This window comes from Manacus candei, unplaced genomic scaffold, assembly GCF_025592945.1.
Source record: "Manacus candei isolate 608988 ecotype Guabito, Panama unplaced genomic scaffold, ASM2559294v1 h1tg000050l, whole genome shotgun sequence".
NCBI lineage: Eukaryota > Metazoa > Chordata > Aves > Passeriformes > Pipridae > Manacus > Manacus candei.
In genome coordinates, this window is record NW_026138098.1 from 14,273,245 (window position 1) to 14,297,758 (window position 24,514).

Below are 24,514 nucleotides of genomic sequence, written 5' to 3' on the forward strand. Positions count from 1 at the left end.
CACTCTCTGTTAGAGGTGGCACAGCTCTCCTGCAGCAATATTTGGCTCAGTTCACACTCTCCAGAAGTGTCCATTCCGAAGTCCTCCAGGCGATGCTATGTCCCTGTTGCGTACGCTGGCTCCAGAGGTCACTTAACAGCCACTGGCTTCAAACTAGTTCACAAGACAGGAACAAATCCTTAAAATCAAGCATCAGGAATGTGGGTGCTATGGCTCTCCAAACCACACTGCTTGTTCTGTGCCAACTTCCTATCCTCAGTCCAAATAAGAGAAAGTAGCTCTTACAAGGATTTCTAGGTAAGCTATAAATGACCTCTCACAAAGCCACATTTATTGCAGCTCCCAAGAGTAAACTGCCAAAACTATGTTTAAGTCAATAAAACAAGGACAGCACAAATGCAGGAAATGGAACTTGCTTTAAATGAAAGCCATCTCTATGCTTTGCCTAAACATCTTTTGCTCTATGACACAGGGCTGGCAGCTGAAAGATGAAAGCAAAATAAGAAAACAGTGTCATGTCTGTAAAAATAGCAGTTACAGTAGTTTTGAAACATTTCTTTGATCCTCTACAGCATTCCTTTGGAAATCAAGGTGTCTCCAAGCCTCTACTGCACCAGGAATGGATTCTTGTAGCATCTTTGACTTCTGTGAGAAGCACTACTGCTGGTGTAACAAGGCACTCAGCAGCCAAAGGGTAAACACGGGCTCAACTCTATCAAAGCCAGAGAAGGAAGCAAGACCAAAAGTCAGAACCCCTTCTACTCCTATTTAGCTGAGCAATTAGTTCCTCCAAATCATAAGGCCAAAGCAGCACTGCCAAAACACTGCAAAAGAGGCAAGCAGATAACATCAAATCATTTCAAAGAGTTACAGGAACCTAGGAAGAGCTTCAGCTACCAAGGCTCACTTTTGTGCTGGCTCTATACTTCCTACCCAAACTCACATACCTGGAGGTGTCCACAAGTCCTGTGACCCTGAGCTGCCCTTTAGGGCTAGGAAAGTCCTGCAGCACCAGAGCTATTTCAAAGTGTCTCCAACCATGCTGTCTTACATGCAAAATCCCAGGTTCACTGGCAGTGCACATGCAATCAGCCAATGCACCTGTAGCACTGAGCACTCCCTAGAGGTGCTGCAGGGTGCACACATTATTCTTCCCCACAGAAATCCCTGACCAAAGTCTAAATCCAAGGAAAAGCCAATTCCAGTTGTTGTGCAGCAGCCACTAGGATAAATTAAGAAAGTGTGCAGCATTTCATCTTTGGAAACAGGGTTTCTCCTCAACGCCTGCCTTCTCTCCACCATAGTGCAGGACAAGAAGGAACACTTCCCTTTTTGCCAATGTCTCCTATCTCAGAGGAAAACAAGCAAAAGACACCCACTTTGACAGCTCGTCAGTCAAACCCCATGTCTGGAAAGCAGCTCTTTGGTCAGGGAGTCCCTCAGCTACAAAGATAGGTGTTGAGTTCTGTCCCCCCTCCCCAAACATAATCCATTAATAACTACTAAAGCAAATTACTGTGGTTAGAAACATAATAGCAGTCAGGGAGTCAGTCAAGCAGGCAATTGGGTGCTTAAGATTTTTTTTCTGGGGGACAAACTGACTCTGTACCAGAAGTGAACACCCTCATGTGGGAGACAGGCCCCTTTGTGCAGAAGGTATGCACAAGGCTTTGATGGTTGCCACAGGCCTAAATTAGCATGGAGGCACACCAACAGGGAGAAAAAGGTGGGAGGAACAGCAAGGTCTAATCCCCGCTCATGCTGTCAGTTCTGGACTTCAGCTTTCCCTCCTCGGTCCTTACCCCCCACCCCTCAAAAAGAAAAAAAGTAAAAAAAAAAAGAGGAAAAAAAAGCATTAGATAAAGAGATTTCTCTCCACCATGGAATACAGGCCTCAGGGCCACAAAGAAGTCTCTTCTGGGTAAAGCTGACTCCATTCAGTCAACAAGAATTTTGTCTCCTACTTCAGCAGGATCAGGTTTGCAGGCCTTATCTTTAACAGCCTGAGCCCATTAGCAAGCACAGATAAGACTTCTCCCAGAAGAGTAGGCCACCTTCACTGCCAGCATTAAAACACAGCATTCACAAGACAACATGCACAAGAAGTGGTGCCAACGAGAAATTCTCAAAGCCTGAGAGTGAACTAATCTTAAAGTCTGGATTCCAGGAGATGATACAGGGCCCCTCACCCTCAGTCTGATCTGCAGACATATACCTTTAAGCCCCAGGCCTCTCATAATTGGGAACCTGGCAGAGGCGACAGTTTTACTCCAAGCAAAAGGGCAACACAAGTCAGCCTTGGCAGGTCTAAAACAACATGCAGATTAGAAGTAAGCATGTAAAGGTTGGCTACAAAACTTCTGAAATTTCAGTCAGCAGAGCTGAAGCTTTCTATCAGTGGCTTGCTTCTTTCAGTGCATCTCGAATAAGGCTCTTACATCTTAGAAAGCACAGAGCACACACAAGAAAACCTCTGACTCAGAGAAGTGCAGCTTCTTCACAACTGTTGCTGCAGGTTGCCCAAGAGAAACAACTCAAGCTGAGTTACTAGCATAGAGAGTGCCGTTTATATTGCCTGCAATGCTTTCTGGAGTCAGAGAGACTGAGGAGAGACTAGATTAGGAAGAGGGGAGCACAGGATACCCTATATATATTAATGCAGGCATGACCTATCCATCTGAAGTATATACAATACTATTAATATACACTGACACTGATCAGATGCATCTATGTCCAACATAAAACTGCTATGCTCAAGCTTCAGATGGCCTTGGAGATGCAAAGCCCCTTCTCCTAAGCTTTCCTCTGTCCTGTGAAAGCTGCTGGGTACCATGACTACAACCTCCCTCTAAAACGCCTTTCTAATGGGAAAATAAGCACCATTGCAGGACTTCCATAACAGGACATGTTGTCTTCACAGAGACACCCTAGCAGCTAAAACCAAACCAACATAACATTTCCATTTCTGCTATACCAGAAAGGCAAGGATTTTGCAGAGCATGAGACACACGTACTTCATACACAACATGTTTTTGCTGTCCAAAGCAAGAAATTTTCTAACTCATCTGATACTTCAGTGTTCTCTTTCTTATTTGAAACTCCCTACTGAGGAGAGGAAAAAACAAGAGAAAAAAAAAAACGACCAAGAACCTGCTTCTCCAAAAGCCAGAATTTCTCTGTGCTACAGAAGAGATATTTCATTAGAGATCATTCCCCCACAGCAGAAGCTGGGCCAGGGGATGAGAGAGAACATATATCCTGGCAGTGCTGTTGGAAGAAACACAAGAACTCTCCATCTGACTGACTTGTGGTTGTTGAAGATCCCATGGCATTTCTGGCAACATCAGTAGTGCTCTGGCTACAGTCCAGTTGCAATAATTCCATGCCCACTCCCAAGGTGCCAACTAGAGTTTCACCCGTGTAGCATCCCTCTTTACCCCATCCTGGACAGAACATTGCCAGATGTGAATGAACCAGAGGGACAGAGGTAGATGCCCATCAGTCCTTTTGGAAAGATGCTGTTTGTCATGAGGCTTGGAAACAGTCTCAGCTCCAGATATACAAATTCCATTGTACAACACATACTTCCCCCACTGTCAACTCAGGCTCCAGAGTAGGCCCTGCCTGAGCTGGGAATTCTGCAGTGTAAAGTCATTGAAGGAACCTGGGTGAAACAGGTCCTTTCCCACCTCTTCGCTCTAAACTTCCCCCATTCCCCAGGCTTGTGCCCTTCTCCTGTACTGTAAACAGATTGCTTCTCAAGTCCCATTCTGCTCTTCGGGGATTTCGAATCCAGAATCTGCTTGACACGTGCAAGAGTCTGTTCCTTCCTCCTGGCGCGCTCCCCCGCCCCCTGGAATTGGACATCGTTGTTCCATTTTGGAAACTATTATATATGGAGACTCACTGGACTGGGAAACAAAGAAGTTATTACTTGACAGAGCCCTGCAGCTGGGAATGTGGAAGGTGGGGGGAGAGAAGGGGGAGAACCGAGGGGAAACAGGCTGGGGGGGCTGGTAGCAGTGTTATGAAAGCGATCAACAGAAGGGACAGCTCAAAGATGGGAAACATCTATTTTAAAAAGTCTCAAGTGAGATGAGAAAAGAAGGAGAAGAGAGAGCAACTCCAAAACGGAGATAGGAGAAGAGAGAGAGCAGTTGGTGCCGACGGTGCCGCGGGTTAAACACACGGGTCTGTGGGTTTGTGTAGCCTTTGATTCAGCACTGACACGCTTTGGCAAGGGAGGCCACCGGAGCTGTCAAATCCTTCACCAACGTGCCCATCAATTGTATTCAGCTCTCCCCGACCCGCACTGGCATTTTAATTACTGTTGGGTAAACTAATTTGTACAAATGAAGGCAACTCTGCCTAATAGAATATGCAAGCTCTCTGACCTCTGACAGGCGATGACACAAGATACAAAGGAGGCAGAGGAAGGCTTTTTATCAGAGCCTTATTACTCTCTATTACTCCAATTAGTTAAGCTCCAGTGCTCCTAATTGGGGGAAAAAATTGCAATTAAATCAATTTTTGATGGGCTGAAAGTGGGTTACCGAACCGCCCTGCCTGTGAAACACTGATATTATAGCAGCAAAGGTCAAAGTCTTTGTCGGCACCTGTGGGGCCCCCACCTCCCCTCTCTAAGCCCCTCTGTGCCCCCCCAACACACACACGCAGCTTGCTAAGGCGAATCATTAGAACATGTCATGTCTTATCGCGGCCGCCACCATCCTGCCAACCTCATCAGTTGACATCATTACGGAAGGTAACTCCTCCAGCATGAATACAGTGCTAAGGTCACACAAACTTGATGGAGCCCCTGCTGAAGAGCAGATGCAACAGTAACAACATTGTGAAGGGGAGAGGAGGGGGTCGGAAACCCAGCGCAATGAGTTTTGCCACCTCCAGCATGAGGCTTCTACAACAGACCAGATACACACAAAGGGAGAGAGACAGAGAGCAGGGAAGCAAGTGCTCCATCCCCAGGGCCATTTAATTTGCAGGGGGAAAAAAAAAGCAGCACGGCATCAGTTTAGCATTTTCTTCTTCATGAGAAAGCAGGCACCACAGGCACCCAAGAAGTCTCACCTGCCTTTGATTCAGGCAATGCTGGACAAATCCAGGTTTGGGTGGTCATGCAAGACTGGTGTTGCCCCTTCACTGCCCCAGACCAAACCCTTTAGCCCTACTTTGTGCTTCTTGGAGGACAACCACAGAACTGAACCAAGCACCTTCAGTATCTCAGAAGTAAGTCAGGGCATCCAAGTTATATGTTAACACTCTGTAACCACAAATTGAACAAAAATCAGCAGGTAAGGCAGTTGTATCTAAAGCTCACCTGAGCAAGCCAAAGATCCCCACTGCAGCACAGCCTCATCTTTGTTCAGCAGTGCCAAAAAGACTCAGCAGCTGGAGGCAAATGGCCAAGCTTGTTCCACAAACAGACTGGAAAGTTCTGGTAGGTTTGCTGCAACTTCCTTGAGCGCCGAGTGCATGCCACAGCATCCCTCAAGACATCAGTCAACTCAGGGTTGAACTGTGCTCCTGACACACATCATAAATGCTGCAGAAGAGAACTACAAAAGCTACAGAAGAGCTCTGCAACACCCCACCATGACTTGTCAGAGAGAAAGCAAGATGGGTAGAGAAGACAGCATGAACCCTGCAACATTTACAACCACTATGGTTCCAAGAGGAAATGCTGTGCTCTTGCAAGGAGCACCAGTGACACAGGTATGAACAGACAGACTAATGACTCATTCACATGCCACCTTGAGCCTCAAGTGGATGACTAGAAAGTGGTCCCCAGAAAGAAGGCATTTGCATTTTATACTGAAGGGCACTGTGGAGATGCTGAGTTGAAACAGTGAAGTCACATGTGGGACAAACTCCAGCTCCTTAGATAGAATAAATGCTCATATCATTGCCTCCCAGGTCATTCACTGCATGCCTCAGGGTAGAGGGAATGTCAGCTTCACCTCTCCAACCCTCCTTCTTGGCCTCTAACTTCATGTCTTCCTCCAGACTTCAGAGACACACAGGCTGGAGAACAGAACAAGCCTTTAATATATCCAGGGGCCAAATTCCCAGCACGGCAGATAGATCATCCCTACTCTAGCAAGCTGCTTAGCAGGTACAAAACCCAGACACCTCCATCTTGCCTTCACTGCTTTGAAGTTTCACCCCATACTGTTTGACCAAGTCACCTGTAACTTTGCTCACTGTCCCTTCACCAGCCCTGTAGCAGATAAGTTTTGTGAAACCAGGCAAACAGCTATAAAACATAATCCCCACTTCGGGAGAAAAACTGAGCTCAATGACATCAAGACAAAGATTCCAGACAAGACAAACAAGTGCACATAGACCTCTTCCACACTGCTGCATTGAACAGGAAAATATCCTTTATTAGAAACTAGTGAGTCTACCCACAGAACAATCCTGATGTTCTTAGGGTTGTTCACATCTAAGTATCACTGCTTTTCCCAATACTCCACATGACACATGCTTTTAGGAAGAAGCAATTGTCCAGGACAGGATAACATTCTGATTAGCTCTATAAAAGTTGATTGAGGGTCCTGAGTGTTCCTGTACGAGATGAATATTCAAACAGTGCTTTTCCACAGTGCTGCTGTCATTTTTCAGAACATCAAACAGAATTGCCTTTGTGGCTACACAAGTATTTCGACTGAGTTGATATCAGCCCTGCTCTTTATGAAAGGGAAAGGCTTGATAATCTATGTTTAACAGTGTAAAATACATATTTACATAGTATGTCCAAGAATCTTCATCCTTCCTTGCTCCCCAACCTCTGGGCTTGCCAGGCATGGAGTAGTTATTTAAGACAGAAGTTTTTGTATGAGAACTCTTTAGCGCTCTCCAGACCAAATTTAAACCCCAAATGATGCACAAGTTATTACCATTATTATAGGGAAAAAAGAGACTCCTTAACCATAAAAGAAATTAAATCCAGAGCATAACTCAGGCACTGATCTGAACAACTTGTACCAAAAATCAAGTGCAGCAGAAAGCCCATGCAGAGGTAAAAAAAAAGAAAAAAAAAATCTAGGGACTTCCAGGTCAGTTCAAGACTAGGTGGTTAAACACCACTATAGTAGGGTTATTTCAGCTTATCAGTAACCAGAACAAAACCTCAAAGGACATTATTAATGCTCTGTCATGGTTTGAAGCTACAGCATTAGAAAGGCAAAGTGGCTACTGAGGTTACATTTGTGTTTTGAGGAGTTTAAGGTTTATTTGAGTTTTTTGTTTCTTTTTCACATGCAGGTGAAATAACCACAGCTGGTGTCTGGACTTCTTTACTGACGCAATGCATTCTCCCTTCCAACATCACTATGGCGATCTCAGCCATCTGCAGCAACTTCATCCTATGCTCTACTCTTGCTCTACTCCCCAGAGCAGCTTTTCAAATACCTATGGGTAAAGCTCCTGAGAGGTACCCACCAGACAGCACACTCCACCTCCAACTGCTGCATGTGCCATCTGCAATACAGTACAAAGGAATTGCAAGGTGACTCCATAAAATCTCTGTCTTGAGCAAATTTCCTCGTTTTTTGGTACAAACTGAAAGGAAGAAACAGGTGAAGCTGCTGGCTGAGCAGCAGAAAAACATGGTCCCTGGATCAGATACATGCAAAGTATTAGACACTATTTGCTCCTTGGATAAGGCAGGCCACCTACAGACTATGACACATCTTAGGCAGATCTTTGAGGGCCTGCACACCCACTTCTAACCTTCACACCCAGCATCTATCCCCTCCCTACTGGGCTCCACGCCATTAGCCTTCCCCCCTGCCCTGACGGCAGAGACACCCTGAGCCTGATCTTCACCCACTTCTCCAAATCCAGCAGCCCCCTCAAGATCGGTGCTCTGGGCCCACACACAGCCTTACAAGAAACTCTGAACTCCAGCCCTCGCTTTCTCAGAGCCTGCCCAGGTGTAAAGCTCCAGCGATTCCTTTTTCTTTGCCATTTTCTCTCCCTCCTCCTCTCCCCCTAGCCCCACCAACACTCTCAGGCCACACAGTGAGCCGGGAGGTTGGAGTACATGAGGACCACTGCAGCACTCGTGCTGTTTCAGGGCCCCCCCAACTCAAGACAATTTCTAAGAGCCATTTCTTATCCTCCCCTCCGTGAAATGATTTCTGTTAATTGCCTGGTGGGAATCAGTTATAGGTGGGGGAGACTCTCCCCGCATACACACCCTGGCCCCTAATTGGCTTATTGAAGTTTTAACTGGGCTTTCACCTGGAGAAGCTGGTAATTATTCCCTTCATTCCCCTCTTGCTTGTACCTGTAGCTTCACACTTGGGGCCTGCCTGGCTCCACAGGGGGGACTTTGTTCCCTCTAACTACAGGCCCCACACAAATGGGCCCAGCAGCAGGAGAACGCAGCAAAGTGGTAATTTTCAGCCCAGCGTAATTAGCCAAGGTTCTTTCAGCCCAAACTGCTGAATGGAGAGAGGGTTGCTGGGGAGGGTGCACCATGTGGGAATGGTGGAATGGGGGCTGCTCTCAACAGGCGGACAAAGGCCTCTTGGGGGCTCTGATCTGGGGTAAGCAAGAGGAGGGGGTTGGAGTGGGACAGTCTGCCTGGCAGAGCTGGGAGACGATCAGCAGTGGACACACACTGAGGAAGTCAGCTCATGACAAGCATCTTTCCCCAGCCTGTGGAACAAGGCAGTACAGGATGCCAAAAATGGGGTAAAGGAGAAAAGAGATCCAGTGATTCACAATAGGAACATGTGAAGGGGTGCAATGCATGACAGATTCTTGAAGGCCTGGTGTAGCCTATGTTCCCAGGACAGGATTTCTAGTCTAGTACCTTTGCACTGAGATTAAGAAACACAACAGACTTGGGGAGAATAAGCTGGACAGTGCATGTCCCAGACAGGATAGCAAGAACTGTGCCAGTGAGAACTCTTATTGCTGAGAAAAATCAGGGAAAAATAATTCAACTCCTGCAAAAGTCAGGCAATAAGCAGAACTAGGAGGACAGCAATAAAGGCTCCAGGTTCTCTTTTTGCTGAGCCATCTCTCATTAGCAAACCAAAACTGTTTTTCATAGCGGGACCTTACTTGTTCTGCCTCCCTTTCTGCTACAAGACTTCGGTTCTGCAAAACTAACAGGAAACCTGCCGCATGTGGGTTGACCAAAAAACTTGGCTACCAGTGTATTGCTCCTGTGTCAAATCAGACTGGTGTCAGTTGTTCCACAAGCCACAAACCGTCATTCTGTGGCACACTGCCTCTGCTGATCTCAGGACTTGTTAGCATCTATGCCTTCTTTAAATTTATCACCATTGCCTTCAGGATAGAAATGCTTGTCCTGGCTGGTCAGGTCTTGTAGACAAGTTAGAGCTGCTCAGCTGAATTGATGCTCACAGCTTCAGTGCAACGGGGTCTGGGTTTTGCTTTCTTTTTTTGATGTTAAATCATAGTTTGAAAAAACTCATCTTGTGTCCCTTATAATTGCAACATCCTACTGGAAAGCAAGAATTGTCATAATCTAAAAGCTTGGTCCTGATTCTGCAATGGAGACCAAATGGTAAGCAGGCAAGTGAAAAGATGCCACTAGTTTTATCAAAGGACCAGGTACACCGTAGTGCTGATGATGCAGTCCCAACAATGCCAGCAACAAGGAAAGGAGATCCTCAGGGACTCCAGCTGTAGCAAGGGGACAGGCAGGCAGCACAACCCTCAGGGCACAGACCTGTAATTTCTGATCTGCCTAAAATACAACTGTGACACAATGCTGCAGCAGGTTGCAAACTGGAGAAGCAAGTTGCCTGATTCCATCCCGTGACTCTGCTTTCTTTTCAGGCCATATATATATATATCTGTCACATTTTACTAAAAACTCTCACAGAAAGGACCATTTTTCAATTTCAATCCAGTTTTTTTGCAGCCTCACTCAAGCTGCCTTAAGTACTTGTCACAGAGATGAGTTCAGCCAAATACCGTGTACCTTTGGCTCATCTCAAGGCTTTTCCTTAAAAGCAAACTTTGATACTTCTGGACAAAATATGTTTGCTGTGAAATCCATGCCAGCATCTGAGAAGCAGACACTAAGAATAAATATACACAGACCCATGTTGATCAGGCCAGTTTCAAGCCTGCACAGAGAAATATAGTAAACATTCCTTGCACTAGTGGGAAAAGATATGTAATGTCGCCTGTGCTCATACCTTATCATAAACCTTACATTGTCCAGGACCTTTTCTTCTTACAATCCCACAGCCTACAAGAGGACAGGTAGAATTGTCACTGCCTTGGACAAAAGTCTAAATACATGCTCACGTGTAGAAAATGCTTAAAGAATCATGATGCAAAAGAAGAAAACCTCTCCCATTTATAAAATATCTCCTTTATATTTTTTAAGCTTCAGGACTGCCAAGACCAATCCCAATATATTTTCAGATGTGACGGGCAGAGTTTTCAGTTAAAAAGTATTGTTTTAAAAATGCATATATATATATATATATATATATATATATATATAAAATGACATTTTATATAAACTTTTCCATTAGAACACATGACAGAAAATGACTTTTCAATAAGCAGCAATCCGTGCATGCCAGTGAGGTCAGGGGGAGGGGAGAATCCTTTCAGGTTTGCCAGAACAACTAAAACCCAAGAATGTTTCAGTTTAAGAGTAGAGGTGGGAAGGAATCTCTTTTCCTGGTGCCACAAGCCATGAATTATTTTTGTCTTATTCCTTTTGCCATACACATACACACACGTATACCAATTTCAAACTTCCATATTTGGGAGAATTTTAAAAGAAGTGATCAAGATGGTGAGGAAGAGGATTTCTCAAGAAACACATACTTTCATTATCTTACCACAAAGGGCAGCAGTTCTTTCACCATGCAGAGGCAGGAGCAGTAGTTGTTCATGTTTATAGCAAAAAGAAGCCAAATCACACAAAACCAGAGTGCTTGATCTTCCTGCTCTGCCTTCTGATATTCAGACAATTTACAAATTAGGTCTAAATGAGGTCTTCATCAGGGGAGAGGGAAACAGTGCTCAGAGGGTTTTAAGAAGTCAAAGACCAGGAAAGGTGAAAGGGGGAAAGTGTATATATGTAGCACATGCTACACACAGAGAGGCCGAGGACGCTGAGGCATGGAGACACAGGTGCTCTGCGGAGGAGGCGAGCAAAGCCTCATCTGTGTTTAACTCAGCCATGAAATGACTCCTAGAGCTTTCCTGCTCTGATCATTCCAGTCCTGACACAGACACGCTTGCAACAACTTTAATTCATTTGCCCTTAAAGCTCTGGGCAGCTTCCACTTCCCCAGCTCTTCACTCCATGCAATATGATTTGCTTTAGGGTTTTCATATTAAGTGTTTGGAGCATGTCAACTGTTTGCCCCCAAGCAACCAAGATCCTGAATAAAGCCCCTACTCTCCATCTGCAGGTTCAGGGCATGCTTGGTTGTGAGCAAGCACCAGAGTGAGAAATCAAAGCTGCGAGTCGGGCCACAAAGCCCCAGCCCTGTGTGCAGAGAAAAGCTCACAAGGTTTCATCAAACAGACAGCACATGCCTGAGGCACAAGGAGGTTTAGTGGCCACCTCTCACACAGATCCTGAACCACCCAAAAACTTGCTAGGAAAGTTTTGCAGAAGCCAGAGTCTGAACCATCCTGACATCAATACACAATAAGAGACAGCTTCACAGCACAAGCTATCACCTTCAGTATCTGTAATCAGGCTGGGCTGCAAGGCAGGCCAAGAACTATTGAATTTCACTGATAACTGAGATTAGTCAGATGAAGATAGGAAGGAGATCAGGCAAAATAGATGGTGTAGAGACAGGGAAAGGACAGGAAAGACAAGAAGGTGAGTAATAATTTATTATCATACTTGATGTCAGTATATTGGGAAAAAATTTACACATAAAATTGTGGAGGAGGGAAAGGGAAAGGGTTGTACCAGAAAGGACTGGGTAAAGGCCTCTTCAGGCCTCAACTCTGCAATGGAACAGAGGATTCCCTAATAAACATTGTCCTTTGGCAACAAGAAATATCTGAAAAAGGGATAAGAAGTACCACACTGCCTCCTGCCCTTCAGTAAGCTGCTGTCGAAGCGGAGCAGGACAACCTGCTGGCAGTCACTCCTCCAACGCTTCAAGGAACAGAAGTCTGGAAGCTTTAGATGCATAGGCAGTTTTGTGGGCAGGAGCGTGAAACCACAGTTTCCTCTTTTCCTTTCCATGGCCTGCCCTATTCCCATGTGCTCTGAGAATTTAGGAAGTCACATCCAAAAACACAGTTATTAAAAGAACAATTTTCACTTGGCAAGCCAAACACCCGTACAAAGAAATGCCAGAACCAGGCTCACTGACATGTCCTACACTGAAATGAGCACATTACTCAAGCATCACTATTTGATTCTGCAGCAAGTTACAAGTGTCCCAGTTGAAGATGTCATTGATCTTTACCATGTCAATACAGAAGATCCAATTACATGACCATCAATTCACATTAGGCTGCATTTCTGTGGACTCCAGTCAGAGGCTGCACTGGGAGGAACTGATGAGTTTACCACAGCTCAGAGACGCCTACACTGAAGTCCACTCTAAATAACAACTGGCCAGCAAGTACCTGCAACGCTCATGGGTTGCTAGAGCTTCACACAAGACCATTGATACTGGAGTTCGGGTGACTTGAGAAAAATATTAAAACTTTAAACATAGCAGAGGGTATCCAGAGGGAGGAATCATTCACTGTATAACCCTGCAAGACAATCAGGCAAAAGGTTTAAAAATAGAACAAAGTGTTTCTTCCTCAGGACACAACTCTGGATTGGAAATGAGGCTACGAAGCCCAGAACACAAACAGGTTCAGAAAGAAGAGATGAGCTGCTCACAGAGCTAGCCTCTGCAAATATGAAGGGAATACTGGTCCAGATGCAAACTCTAGCCAGGGAAACCCTAACCTCCCCATCACTGGAAGCTGGGAAAGAACAGGCATAAAAGGATCTTTTTGCTCATCTTATTTCTTACCTTCTCCACAGACATCTGCTACTGACCACTGCTGAACACCAAACGCTGGGGTAGGTGGATGCTGGACTGACCCACTATGGCCAGAAGAACAAGAGAAATATCTGCCTTCATCAAGCCATGGCCCATCCAGCTCACCATTTTCTCTCCAACATCTGAACCAGATTCTGTTCAGAAAGAACATGTAAGCTTGGCACCCTTTTGTGGTCATTCTCTTTGTACCACCCCAGCATCCATAACTGATGTATTAAGGTTTTTGAAGAGTGTATCCCCACCTAGTTCTCCGTTATGAATCTGCTATCTATGAATTTGGCAAATCACTTTCAAAACTAGTGGCATCATCTACCTTCGTAACCTTCTGGAGCAGTAAGTTCACTACACACTGTGTGAAGAAATACTATCACTGATTTTTAAGCAATCTCCTAGTAAATTCAAATGTCTCTAATTCTACTATTGTAGGATTTGGTGAATAACACTTCCATATTCAGGCTTACCCACCATCATCTTACTCTCCATATTTTTTTTAGACTGGTTTTATCAGGACTGTCTAACAGAGGCAACCAAATATCAGCACATCATTAATTTCTGCAAAGTGTTTGACTTGGGACCAAATATGGGGAAAGGCCACAAAAACAGATACAAACTAGTAATGCAGCCATTTCTTTGGCACAGAGGAGTGTGCCTGTGCTGTATCTTGTCTTCAAAACCTGTTGTTCATTGCTCCTTCTGAGGCAGGTTAGACTTAACTGGTTGCTCCAAGCTTTGAGACTTCAACCAGATTGATCACTCCTAGACTGGCAGGGAGCCATATCACTGTCTCTGCTGTGAGAGCTGGAGAACCAACACAGGTTTGAGGACCATTAGGGTCTCACAAACCATAATTTGGGAAGCAGATGACTGAGACATTGCACAGTGGCAACAGTACTGTTCACCTGCACTCAGTATTACTAAAGTACCTCGTATTTTCCACCACATACCAGGAACATAAACCCTTTGCTTTGCCAGGCTCCAAACTTATCTGAAGTGGTCTGCACACTGTCCATGTTCCCAGATTGCCCTGAGACCATCAGAACACAGATGCTAGAGAAACATTATTGCTTTTCTAATATCTGCAGCAGGCTCCCTTGCTTCTCCACTATCAAAGAGGAGAAAATCCAGAGGAAGTATACGGAAAAGGAAAACAGGCTCTAGACCAAGACAGAAAATAGGATGCAAGAGAAAACGTCTTCCATCAGACAGTCCTGCTCCATCTCCATCCCTTATTAAATCAGCTGGAACAGCTGAAGCAGGTCACTGAACAAAGCACAGGTGAAAAGCTCAAGACAGCTGTACCAGGAGGAAGAGACCAAGCACAACAATAGTAGCAGTTGCTGCTTGGCCCAGCTTAGTCTTCAATTGCTTCTTCTGGAGAGTTCACTTCTTTTAGTTGTGGGGTAGAGGTACACACACAGATGACCACCAGACTTCTTTTTTAATCCTGAAAAAAACCCAAAGCTGTTGGGTTACAGCTTGCAAGCCTCTAACCAGCCCCCACACTAATAAATCTCTGGGACTATCCATCACCTTGGTACAGGTCTCTCTTCTCAAAGGAAATGGTGTCTTTCTTGTCATTAGCTGTCTGTGTCTACCAACCATAGCAAGGGCTCATTCAAGTCCTCTTTGATGGACAGTCAAGACTTAAAGGAATCTGTACCTCAATCTCAGAGGACAGAGAACAAGGATTTACCCATTAGACAGGACAATGCACGTTAAAAGCTGTCTTTAGTACCTGGTCCCAAATTAGCCCTGCATCTGTGAAGTGTCAGGAGGCTTACAAAACAGTAAGAGTACATCCCATATGCCTGCATGAGGGATAGTGAACGGAGCATCACAAACCCACAACACCTCTTTAGAGCAAGAAAGTGGTTGCAGCCGTTGTGCTTTATGCAGGTAGGAGGGAAGGTAGAGAAGACCTGACAAATTCTAAATAATGAACCAATGAACACATTACAGGCAACACTACACAGAAAGAACAGACTTTCCATACTGTTTTCCAGTCTGGAGCAGTCTCACACTGCTCTGAAAAGAAACCAGAGGCAACGAAGCCAAGGAGAGAGTCAGAGCTGCACAATTCCATCTATGTTTCCAGTGTCCAATTCCACTCACAACAGAGATGCAGAATGCCAGCAACCCAGGGAAACTGAAGCTTAGCTACAGGCAACAGACACTCTGGCATGCTCCATTTTGAAGCATATTAGCACACAAGCCAGATGCACAACTGCACATATTGCAGAGAAATTCCCATTCTTCAGAGGAATTCGTCTCCCTTCAAGCCTGAATATCTCCTCTTACTCATTTGCTCCTCTCCAAACTCCAGCCTCTCTGGTCCTGCTCCCATCTTCTTTCTACCTTCTCCAACATTTCAAAAGTAGCTTGCTTTACTAATCTAGAACCAGACTGATGCATTTGCTCATTTTGAACAGTCTACCACTTCTCATCTTTTGCGAGAATCGAAGTGACCGCAGAAGGCTGGGATGGGAGACATCATCATCCTGATGTGTGCCAAACCTAACATGGGAGAAGCCCATCTCTGAGACATGCTTTCATTTTTAATAATATTTTCTCTAGGCCTGAAGATATTTCTGTGGGCAGTGTTTTACTCTGTGTCAAAATGCCAAAATTAAGCAGCAAGTGTTAAGTCAGAGATTTACATTTATGATTTCTGTAAATTTGTATCATTTTCAGCCTCATCCCGAGCACACGGATGACAGAGCCTGTCCAGGATTAAGGCAGTGCTACTGTAAACATCCTCCCACTATGCTAAGAGCCACCTTCTGTGCAGAACCCTTTCCTCAGAACTTTCCTACAACCCATATTCCTACACTTATACATTCCCTCTCCTGAGCTGGAACAGAAAAGTTTGTAACTGTAGATTGGCAGAGCAACATACATTGCATACCACACACCTGAAGAAAGCCTGCTTTTCTCTTCCTCTTCTTCTTCCCCCTCTTCCATTCCTCCCTCCCAGCCTTTCCTGAGAGCACTGACTGATAAATAATTTAATCCCTGCTTGGAAAAAAGAAACTCTCTCCCCTACTCCTAATCCAGAGATGCAATGCTAAGCCTTGCCCCTTGGTTTCCTTCTAAGTTATTCTTTGCACCCATTTATACATACAGATGCACGTATAAAGCCACATCCACGCATGTCTATTTCTTGAGTTGGTACAAGTCATTTGGACCATCAAGCTGTGCACAAGACTCAGTGCAGCCACCAAACATTCTGTGCTGGAAGTTGGCCATTGCCCTCCCAGGGATATATGCAAATTCCTGTTGGATACAACAGCTCTAGTTAGAGGTAGAATTAGACAAACATGCCTTAAATAAGTGCTTTGCACAGCATGGACTTGATATGCAGCGTAAAGCAGACTTGAATTGATTCCATTGATCTTAGTCATAAAACATATCTTAATGCTCCAAACAAACTAATGCATTTTGGATAGCCTGCAAATTTGACTCAGCAAGTACTTGCATCAGAAAATTACCATTACCTGTAGTCTCCTGTACACTTTTTAGTTTCCTTCATGGAAACTAGGACTAACACCTGCCTTCATGTGCACATAATCATCACTTCCTTGTCTTAATAAATAAAGAACTGGTGCTTTACTATAATTCTTCTTCCTGCAGCAGTCTGAAACCTTCACTCTCATAAATTCAGTCCTTTCTCAGTTCTTTTCCAAATAAATTTTTATTCCTAGAAGAACCAAGGGCAGGGGGGAATCCCCCAAAGAGGCCCAGTGCTTCCCTCCTTGTAATGAAACCCTGTAATGGAATGCCCTGCACTCCAATTAGGAAGAAATGCTAATTTTCTCCAGTTGAGCACCCCCTCTAGATGTATCTAATTTGTTTCACTGCTTTCATCTCTCCCCTCCATCACATTTTCATTTAAAGGTTATGATCTGTTTGTGCCCTCCATGCGGCGCCCTGACAAGACACCCCTATGAGAGGTTGCAGAGGCCGTGTCGCCCTTGCTAACCTCCTTCCCAAACAAAAACCAAAGCTTTTTTCCCTCCACTGCCTCTTTAAGAAATGCAGAAAGATGAAGGGGAGGAGCAGGGAATTGGGAAGACAATAATTAAGAATAAGCAGTAAGCCCTCTTACAAGTTGGGTTGTTGGTTGTTTCCAATGAAAGGTTAGAGACCTTTGCACCATGACCAACATCAGTATGACCAGTGCAGGCCAGCTGGCAGCAACAGCATTACAGAGCTTTGCCACTTCTGCAGATCATTTTTGGAACAGCTGCCATGAAAGAATACCCTTTTGCAAAAGGTGTTGAGATATTAGATTGTTTAGCTCCTTGCAGGGCTGGGGAATACATTTTCTCTCACCTGTCACAGAAAGAATCTGGTCAGAAAGGACAAGAAAAGTTGGCTCAGCTGAAGAGAAGTCTCAGTAAAGCTTTCCCACTACTCTCTAAATGGCTTATATCTTGTTCTGGGAGCCTGTGTTTTGCTAAGTTCCTTCAGCAGAGCAGACATTTGAGATGGGTAGTGTGGGCCTTGGAATAGCTCTTCTTGGCATCCATAGATTTGTGCTGCCATGGCTGTGGGCAGACTTGTAACTCCTCAGGGGTGAATGCATCTGGACAGGATGCCTGCCCAAAGAGCTTTCTACAAAGGCTATGTGTATACTACATAGGACAAGGGCATCCAGATCACCATGCTGGTACCACACCATTTCTCACAGAAATTTCAAAGGGCATTCTCACCAAAGGACAATTATTAAAAAAAATAACAAAAATGCAGCCACCAGCCTACTTCCAAACCAGGCCTCTTTGCAGCCTGCCCCAGTATTCTCAAATAAAACAGTATCCCTGGAGCTGAACTCATGGTCTTCTCTATGTACAAACCCTACCCCCAAGCCAAGCCATTCATTATTTGTGTTCAGCCTCTCCCTCCCTTCACTTCAAATTTCTCCTTCAATTCTTGTCCGTTAGAAAGGAAATCACTGATCTACATTCTCTAGATAGAAGTTTCACCACACATCTGTTGTCAACACATACAAGTTGAAAGAGCCCAAAGAACCTCTTTGGAGGCAAGGCAGCTAAGCGGGCTCTGACTGAAAAGGAATGAAAACTGCTGGGTTCCACCTGTGGCACAGCCTGGAATAATTCTGGAACACCCTCTTGGAAAAAGGGGAAGAATAGCCGGACAGACTGCCCAGACTGAGCATTGAGCAGGCTGTTCTTGACAATAAGATGAAGCTGGAAAAGTACTGCAAGAGTGTTTTCTGTTATTAATAGGCACTTTGCTAATACTGCCCAAGATACCAGCTCCCTCTCAGTCATTTCCTGCTGCAGCCACTGAATCCCATTGGTCAGAGCACTGTATGCTCCATTACAAGCTATTTCCTCTCTACGTTTTCAAGGCCTCCAAAAGCTTTTGCAGAAAGTCCTGATGATCTCCCTTCCTGTCCCCCTCCACAGCCACAATTCCCTCATAATTTGACTTTCTGGGACCACAAACACGGAGCGGGTAGGAGGCACACAAAGATTTACTCTTCATAGATAGCACCCTTGCCCCTTCCTCCCCCTCCAGGCCCCCTCTCTATCTGGTCCATGCAAACAAACCCTGAGTGGGAAAGAGCGTTTGGAAGGGGCCTGTGTCTGGGCCAGCCGCCTTTCATCCAGAAGATGCCTCTTCCCGTTGGAAAATACAAGCATTGTGTGAAAACATTTTAATATATTCATGCACATTCCTATAGCTCGCAGGAGCGAGTGGGTCTCAGCACCCTCCCCTCCGTGCCTTCCAAATGATTTTCATAGGCAGCGTTGCACTGGGAATGCCACTTGTTTTCTCGAATGCCCGCAAGTATGTAAATTGTGGGAATATGCGGACCAAGGGCTGCGGTTTTATTGTGCTGCAGAAAAGATTTTACTAATTACTCGCCTAAACTCCAAAGCAGTACGCCTGCTTTTTTACAAAGCGGGAGAGCGGGGAAGGTGGGGGTGGTGGGAAGAGGAGGAGGGGGACTAAAAAAAAAAAAGGGGGGAGAAGAGAGAGTAAAGGGAAAGAGGGAGAAGGAAAGGGAGTGCAAGGGATGCATTTCAAAGTTTCTCCAGCAATTGGATGGGGGGGGAGCTGGGCCCAATGTGAAATCATAGAGGTCAAAGGTGGGTCTCCCTCCCTTGTGAGAAAGTGGTGAATCAGGACGGTTTATCAAACGATCATTTTCTTTTGAAACTGGGAGGCAGCGGCTGGGACAATTCTGCAGATGTGCTTGATGAGTTCGGGACAAAAATGGGCCGCCTCCTCCCCCTTACCCCCCTTTAAGGTCTCCCATCAGGGGTTGCTTCTCCCTCCACTGCTTCCAGGACCCTCCCCTCCCTTCTTCAGTGGTCAGCTGAGACCCCCACCCACTGACCGCCTTTGTATTCCTGGCCTTTGGACACAGTGACAGGGCCCTTTATGAGACCCCAATCAAGACCCCCATGTCACAGGTACCTAGTAGAGATACCAGACCCTTTTCAAATGAGGAACAACAAGGAAAATATGCTGGCCCATTGTCCCAGCACGGCACCAAGGGAGATGAAAGGGACAGGCTGCTCCCTCTCCACAGACCGCCTGCCAATCAACCCTGGTTATTAAGGTCACGATGTGGAAATTCTTTTGACCTATACCTAATCAAAGATGCACCAGGGACTTTTGAGACAACATGGGGGAAGGTGGGAGGGCAGGCATCCACCCGCCCTCTCCACCCATAAATACAGTGCAGCTTCCAAAGAGAATTAGTAGGAGTTACTCCAGTTAGTGCTGCAGCACACTTGCCCCAAGTACCATTGGGGCAGCCAAGCTGAGCTCCACGCTGGCACCCAGCCTCAGGAGAGCTTAAATTAAAAGCATTCCTCAGTTGCACATTGAACAACACTGGAGGTGGCCAGAAGTCACAATCGAGGACATTGTGTGACAAGTACTAACCATCCTCTTTCCCATTTGGTTTACACAGGCTGTGGGCTTCATGAAACATGCTCAGCACCATCCAACACCGGGCCCTGAAGAAGAAAAAAAATCAGTGGGTGTGAACCTATGAATCTCCAAAAGCTGAAGCACCTGGAAGAGTGGATGGATGCCAGCAGTGCAGAACAGATATTCTGAATCCCCCTTGCATGATACAGGATGAAGATACTAAGATGACATTGATGGTGGCAGTTCTTAAGACTAGGCACAGAGAGGAGTTAGGACCCACCTGCTGTGACAGAAAGATCAGATGGGCACAAAACTGTTGGAGTCAGATGGGATCAAAGAAGCACATCCCACCAGATAGCTCCAGAGCACTTGGAATATGGGCAAAATCAATTGCCCCTGAAAGGTTGTTCTGCATTACTCAGTGTCTGAGCCATCACCACAAACTTTGAACAGTCAAACGCAATGCTTCAACCTGACAACAGTGACACAAGAAATTACAGACTACAGTCTGTGATAGTTCACACAAAAGGGAAAAAAAATCCAAACTGCAAACGTTTTTCAGCATATATAGGACGCTTCTGCAAGTGCATGACTTTGAATTACATTCTCAGAAAAGCTACACGGTATAAATCATGGTCACCACTGGCACACTTAAGATTAGTCTTTAGAAACAAAAATTTCTGGCACCTGTCTATATGCACCGTATCTACCATCATGTAGAGAATACTCTTCCTGATCCTACTGCCAGCTTGCTGCTCTCATCATGTTGGCATCCTTCAAAGCCCACCTGGGTCAAGGTCCTAGTGAAAGGAAAACAAATTTGGGGTGGTAGCAGAGTGAAGTCATAAAAAGTGTGACAGTCACAGCAACCAAGCTGCAGGTTTCATTACGCTAAACACTGCTCATGTGTTGGCTTATTTTCCTATGTCTTTTAGCTAGAAGACACCAGTTCAGTGCTACTTGGAGCCCCTCAACTCTTGTCAGAGAGCCTGCAGAACATCCTATCAGTGGTTACCAACTGGGTAAGAGATAAAAAGTGGAAGACTCCAAAAGAGCTTTGGAACAAAGACTCGTGTCCTTACACAAATCCTACTATACAAGTTCTCCACTCCACTGCAAGTCATTGCCATTCCTAAAACTGTCTCCTTGTTCCTTGGCTTACACAATTGTTGAAGCAGGTGGAAAAGAGCTTTTTCTTCTTGATGTTGAACCAACTAGCTCTTACACCAGAAATTGCTTAGCTACAGCAAGGCATGGCCTGGTTTAGGTTGTTGAAAGCCAAAATCCAAACAAACACTTCTCACCAGCTCTCCTCCAGTTGCAGTAAGCTGCAATGTTCAAAGCAGATGTGAATTAAGCCCTGCAGCACAAAAGACAGATATTGCCCTTACTTCAGGGCAATATCCTGCACTATCACCCTCCTTTCAAATGCCAATGGTAGGCTGAGGACCAGTATCCTGCTGTCCTCAGAGTGAATCAACACTCCTTTAGAGGGGCTAGGCTGCTATCTTAGGACACTACGGCTTCACTCCCCACCTCAGGGCACGAGCTTGCATCCTCTGAGTGACACCTCTGGCCTCATCTGGGAGGAGTAAGCTGAACCTGGTTAGAGGCATCTGCACCTGGGGCTCTCACCGTGCAAGAAAGGTCCATCCCTCTATGTCCCTTCCCGCCCCCAAAAACAGTCCTTTGAAAAGCAGGGGAGGGAACAGACACCACTCTAATTGCAGGAGTGAAACCTGGCATCCTTCTGCTCATCTACCTTTGCACTCCGTTTCTCTTTCTCTTTGAACCTCTGGTACAGCTTCTCAGGTCGCTGCCTTCCTGAGAGACCAGAAAAAAAAAATACAGCAGTGATTACTATTGTACAGTGATATGCAAGCTGGAAAAAGAGAGAGAAAAAGAGAGAGAGAACAGCCTCCATGTGTCAGACTATGAAAGGGCTTCGACTGAAGCCGCCTGAAAAACAAACCCTTAATTTAAATGTTAATGAAAGTGCTGAAGAGACATCAGAGGCTTTCATTTCTCTACAAGGAACAGAATCACTAGGTCTAGAATTTATGGCCCCCTTCACCTCCCCTCTCCTCTTCTCTGCTTCATCAGCCACAGAAGTTAGGAAAGGAAAAAAACCCTAATTTTAACATTAACTCCACACTTCCACCCAAGGATGCAATTGCTAAATTATCTGTTGGCAGGACACTGATCAAAGGTGGAAAAACAAAGGCACACTGCACAACCGAGCAAAGGTAAACAGCAGCCAAGGTCTGGTGAAGTTACCTTCTCCCCCTGCGAATTTAAAAAGCAAAGAGAAAACGATCGCAAACTGGAAATGGAAACCTCAAACCATAAGGCTGCCAGCCCCCTCAACTAAGTTTCTCCTGTCACATCGATTAAACAGATTCTCCTGTGCAAACCAAGCAGCACAAGAAAGATGCTTCCTCCAAGCTTTCTGAGACAGACTTTCCCCTCAAGCAAGGGGAAGGATGATAAAAAACTGCAGGGGGAGAAAAAAAAAATTCAATATATAACACAGCTACACACGATTAGAAACAGATGTCTGGGTTCTAACTCAGCTACTGCCTCCCAAAACCCGCTCACCTGCCCACAACCACTAGTGAGCCAATTCACACAGTCACAGAAAATATATACATTAGAGTATTGGCTAAAAGTGACAAAAAGGGAGGAAGTCATCAATCATGTGAGCTTTAGAGGGCAAAGGAAAGAAATTGAAGTGAAGAAAGGTAAGCTGCAGTTTCTCAACCTATAGAAGTGTGTGCATATGTGTTTGTTTCTAGACAAAAGCGACAAGAGACATGTGTGTACATGTGTTCACCCATGTGAAGAAGACCAAATAGAGTCATTATCACACAATTACAGATGGTAAAACAAAGTCTTCTTCCTCCCAACATCAAGGGAACAGTCAGGGCAAAGGGATAAGACACAGGTGTCATTTTAGCTCCAGAGGGGAGAAACTGATACTCATTTCCTGCTCTTCAGCTTTAGGGTGAAAGAGCAGCAAGTCAGTTATGACTATTGCATATATCTAGAAACCCACATCCAGATCACTCTCTGAGGTCAGTGAGCGATGGTAGTTAATGCCACCACTAACTCTGCACGTTCACCCTGGGATCTCACAGTTGAGCAGGTTCTTCCTGCCCCGCTTAAGAAACAGCTGCAGGTCAAAGTCCCCTCTCAATTATTCAAACCGACCAGGCTCTACAAAGATCCCCAAGGACGGCAGAGCTATTGCTGCTGGCTATTTTGCTGGCAGTGCACAAACCAGAATAAAATCCAGTTACTTGTCCTAAGTCCTAGCAGACTCTGAGAGGTTAACTGCATAAAGCTAGGTCAAAACAGAGTACCACTACAGCCAGCAGCTCATCTTGATATGTGATAGGGGAAATGTGCTGATAAAATGAGAGTGGGGGGAACATTATCAAACATTTTAACTGCAGCATGTTAGGGCTTCAATTGCACAGTTAAAACCACTGCTAAGTTGCTCTGATTCAAATGGGTTGGTTTGCTCTAATGCAAACTTCAAATCAGATTGTTACAATCCCACAAAAAGTTTCTAGATAACCATTAAAAAGAAGCCCTCAAAATTAATAATTTTGATTGTCTCTAATGTCAATTGCCCCATTCAGTCAAGTTTCCTGTCAGTAACCTTCCTCTTCCTTCTTTTACCCAACAAGTTTGAGGTACGTTTTAAAATTTGCCTGAGGTTGTCCACAGAGGCAGAAATCTCCCCAGATATTATTTCCCCATAATAATCCATGGGAGAGGCAATTAACAGAGATTCAAAATAGCATGTTCAAATAGAGGAGTTGGATCTCAACTACAACACTGCATAAATAGAAGAGAGAATCAGCTTGGCTTTTTTAATTCAACTGCTCACAGAACTACTTATTTGCCTTTAAATTAAACATTCAGTGAAGATAGCTAGTCTTTAGTAAAACTTTCTTCCTCTCTGGAGTAAACCTGCACTTTGCCAAGGCAACATCTGTGAGGAGAGGTCATGTAGTGCAGCAGACTAATGGCATAGTTAGAAAAGGAGAGACTGTCTCTTCGGCTTACACACCCAAGGCATGTCTCTGCCACAACAGGGCACTTGATGGTTGCCTGATGTTGCCCCAAATGGTACCAATGGTTTCCTAGCTCTCTATCTACACTTGCTAACCATTTTTGTGCCTCCATCTTCTCTTTTCTTGGTTTAAAATCTGACACACTTCAAGGACAACATAGGAAGACCTGCTCTCACGACAAATATTTTAAAATTAAAATAGCAAATACCAGTGGCCAGACCCAGTTGGAGAAGCCAGCTTAGATCTGAATACTTTTTTTAATCCAACACCAAAAAAATTCTGAATCCAAGATTAATAATCAATTTAACATCAAGGTCCACTTTTTTCTTTCCCCTCCAGTTTACGGCGTACAGTGGTCCCTTACTCTTTCCTGGCTACTGCCACTTCAGGGAACCACAAAGCATGAAGGTGCCACTACTCTACCAGAAACCCCAGGGATTGCTTCACTTTGCACATTCGAAT

The 24,514-nt window shown here is 45.0% G+C and overlaps 1 protein-coding gene across 2 annotated transcripts in view; it reads right to left on the reverse strand.

The window, feature by feature from the left end:
- The window catches only part of FBXW4 (F-box and WD repeat domain containing 4), a 60,993-nt gene that overhangs the window by 15,613 nt on the left and 20,866 nt on the right, over positions 1-24,514 (reverse strand). The window lies entirely within an intron of this gene.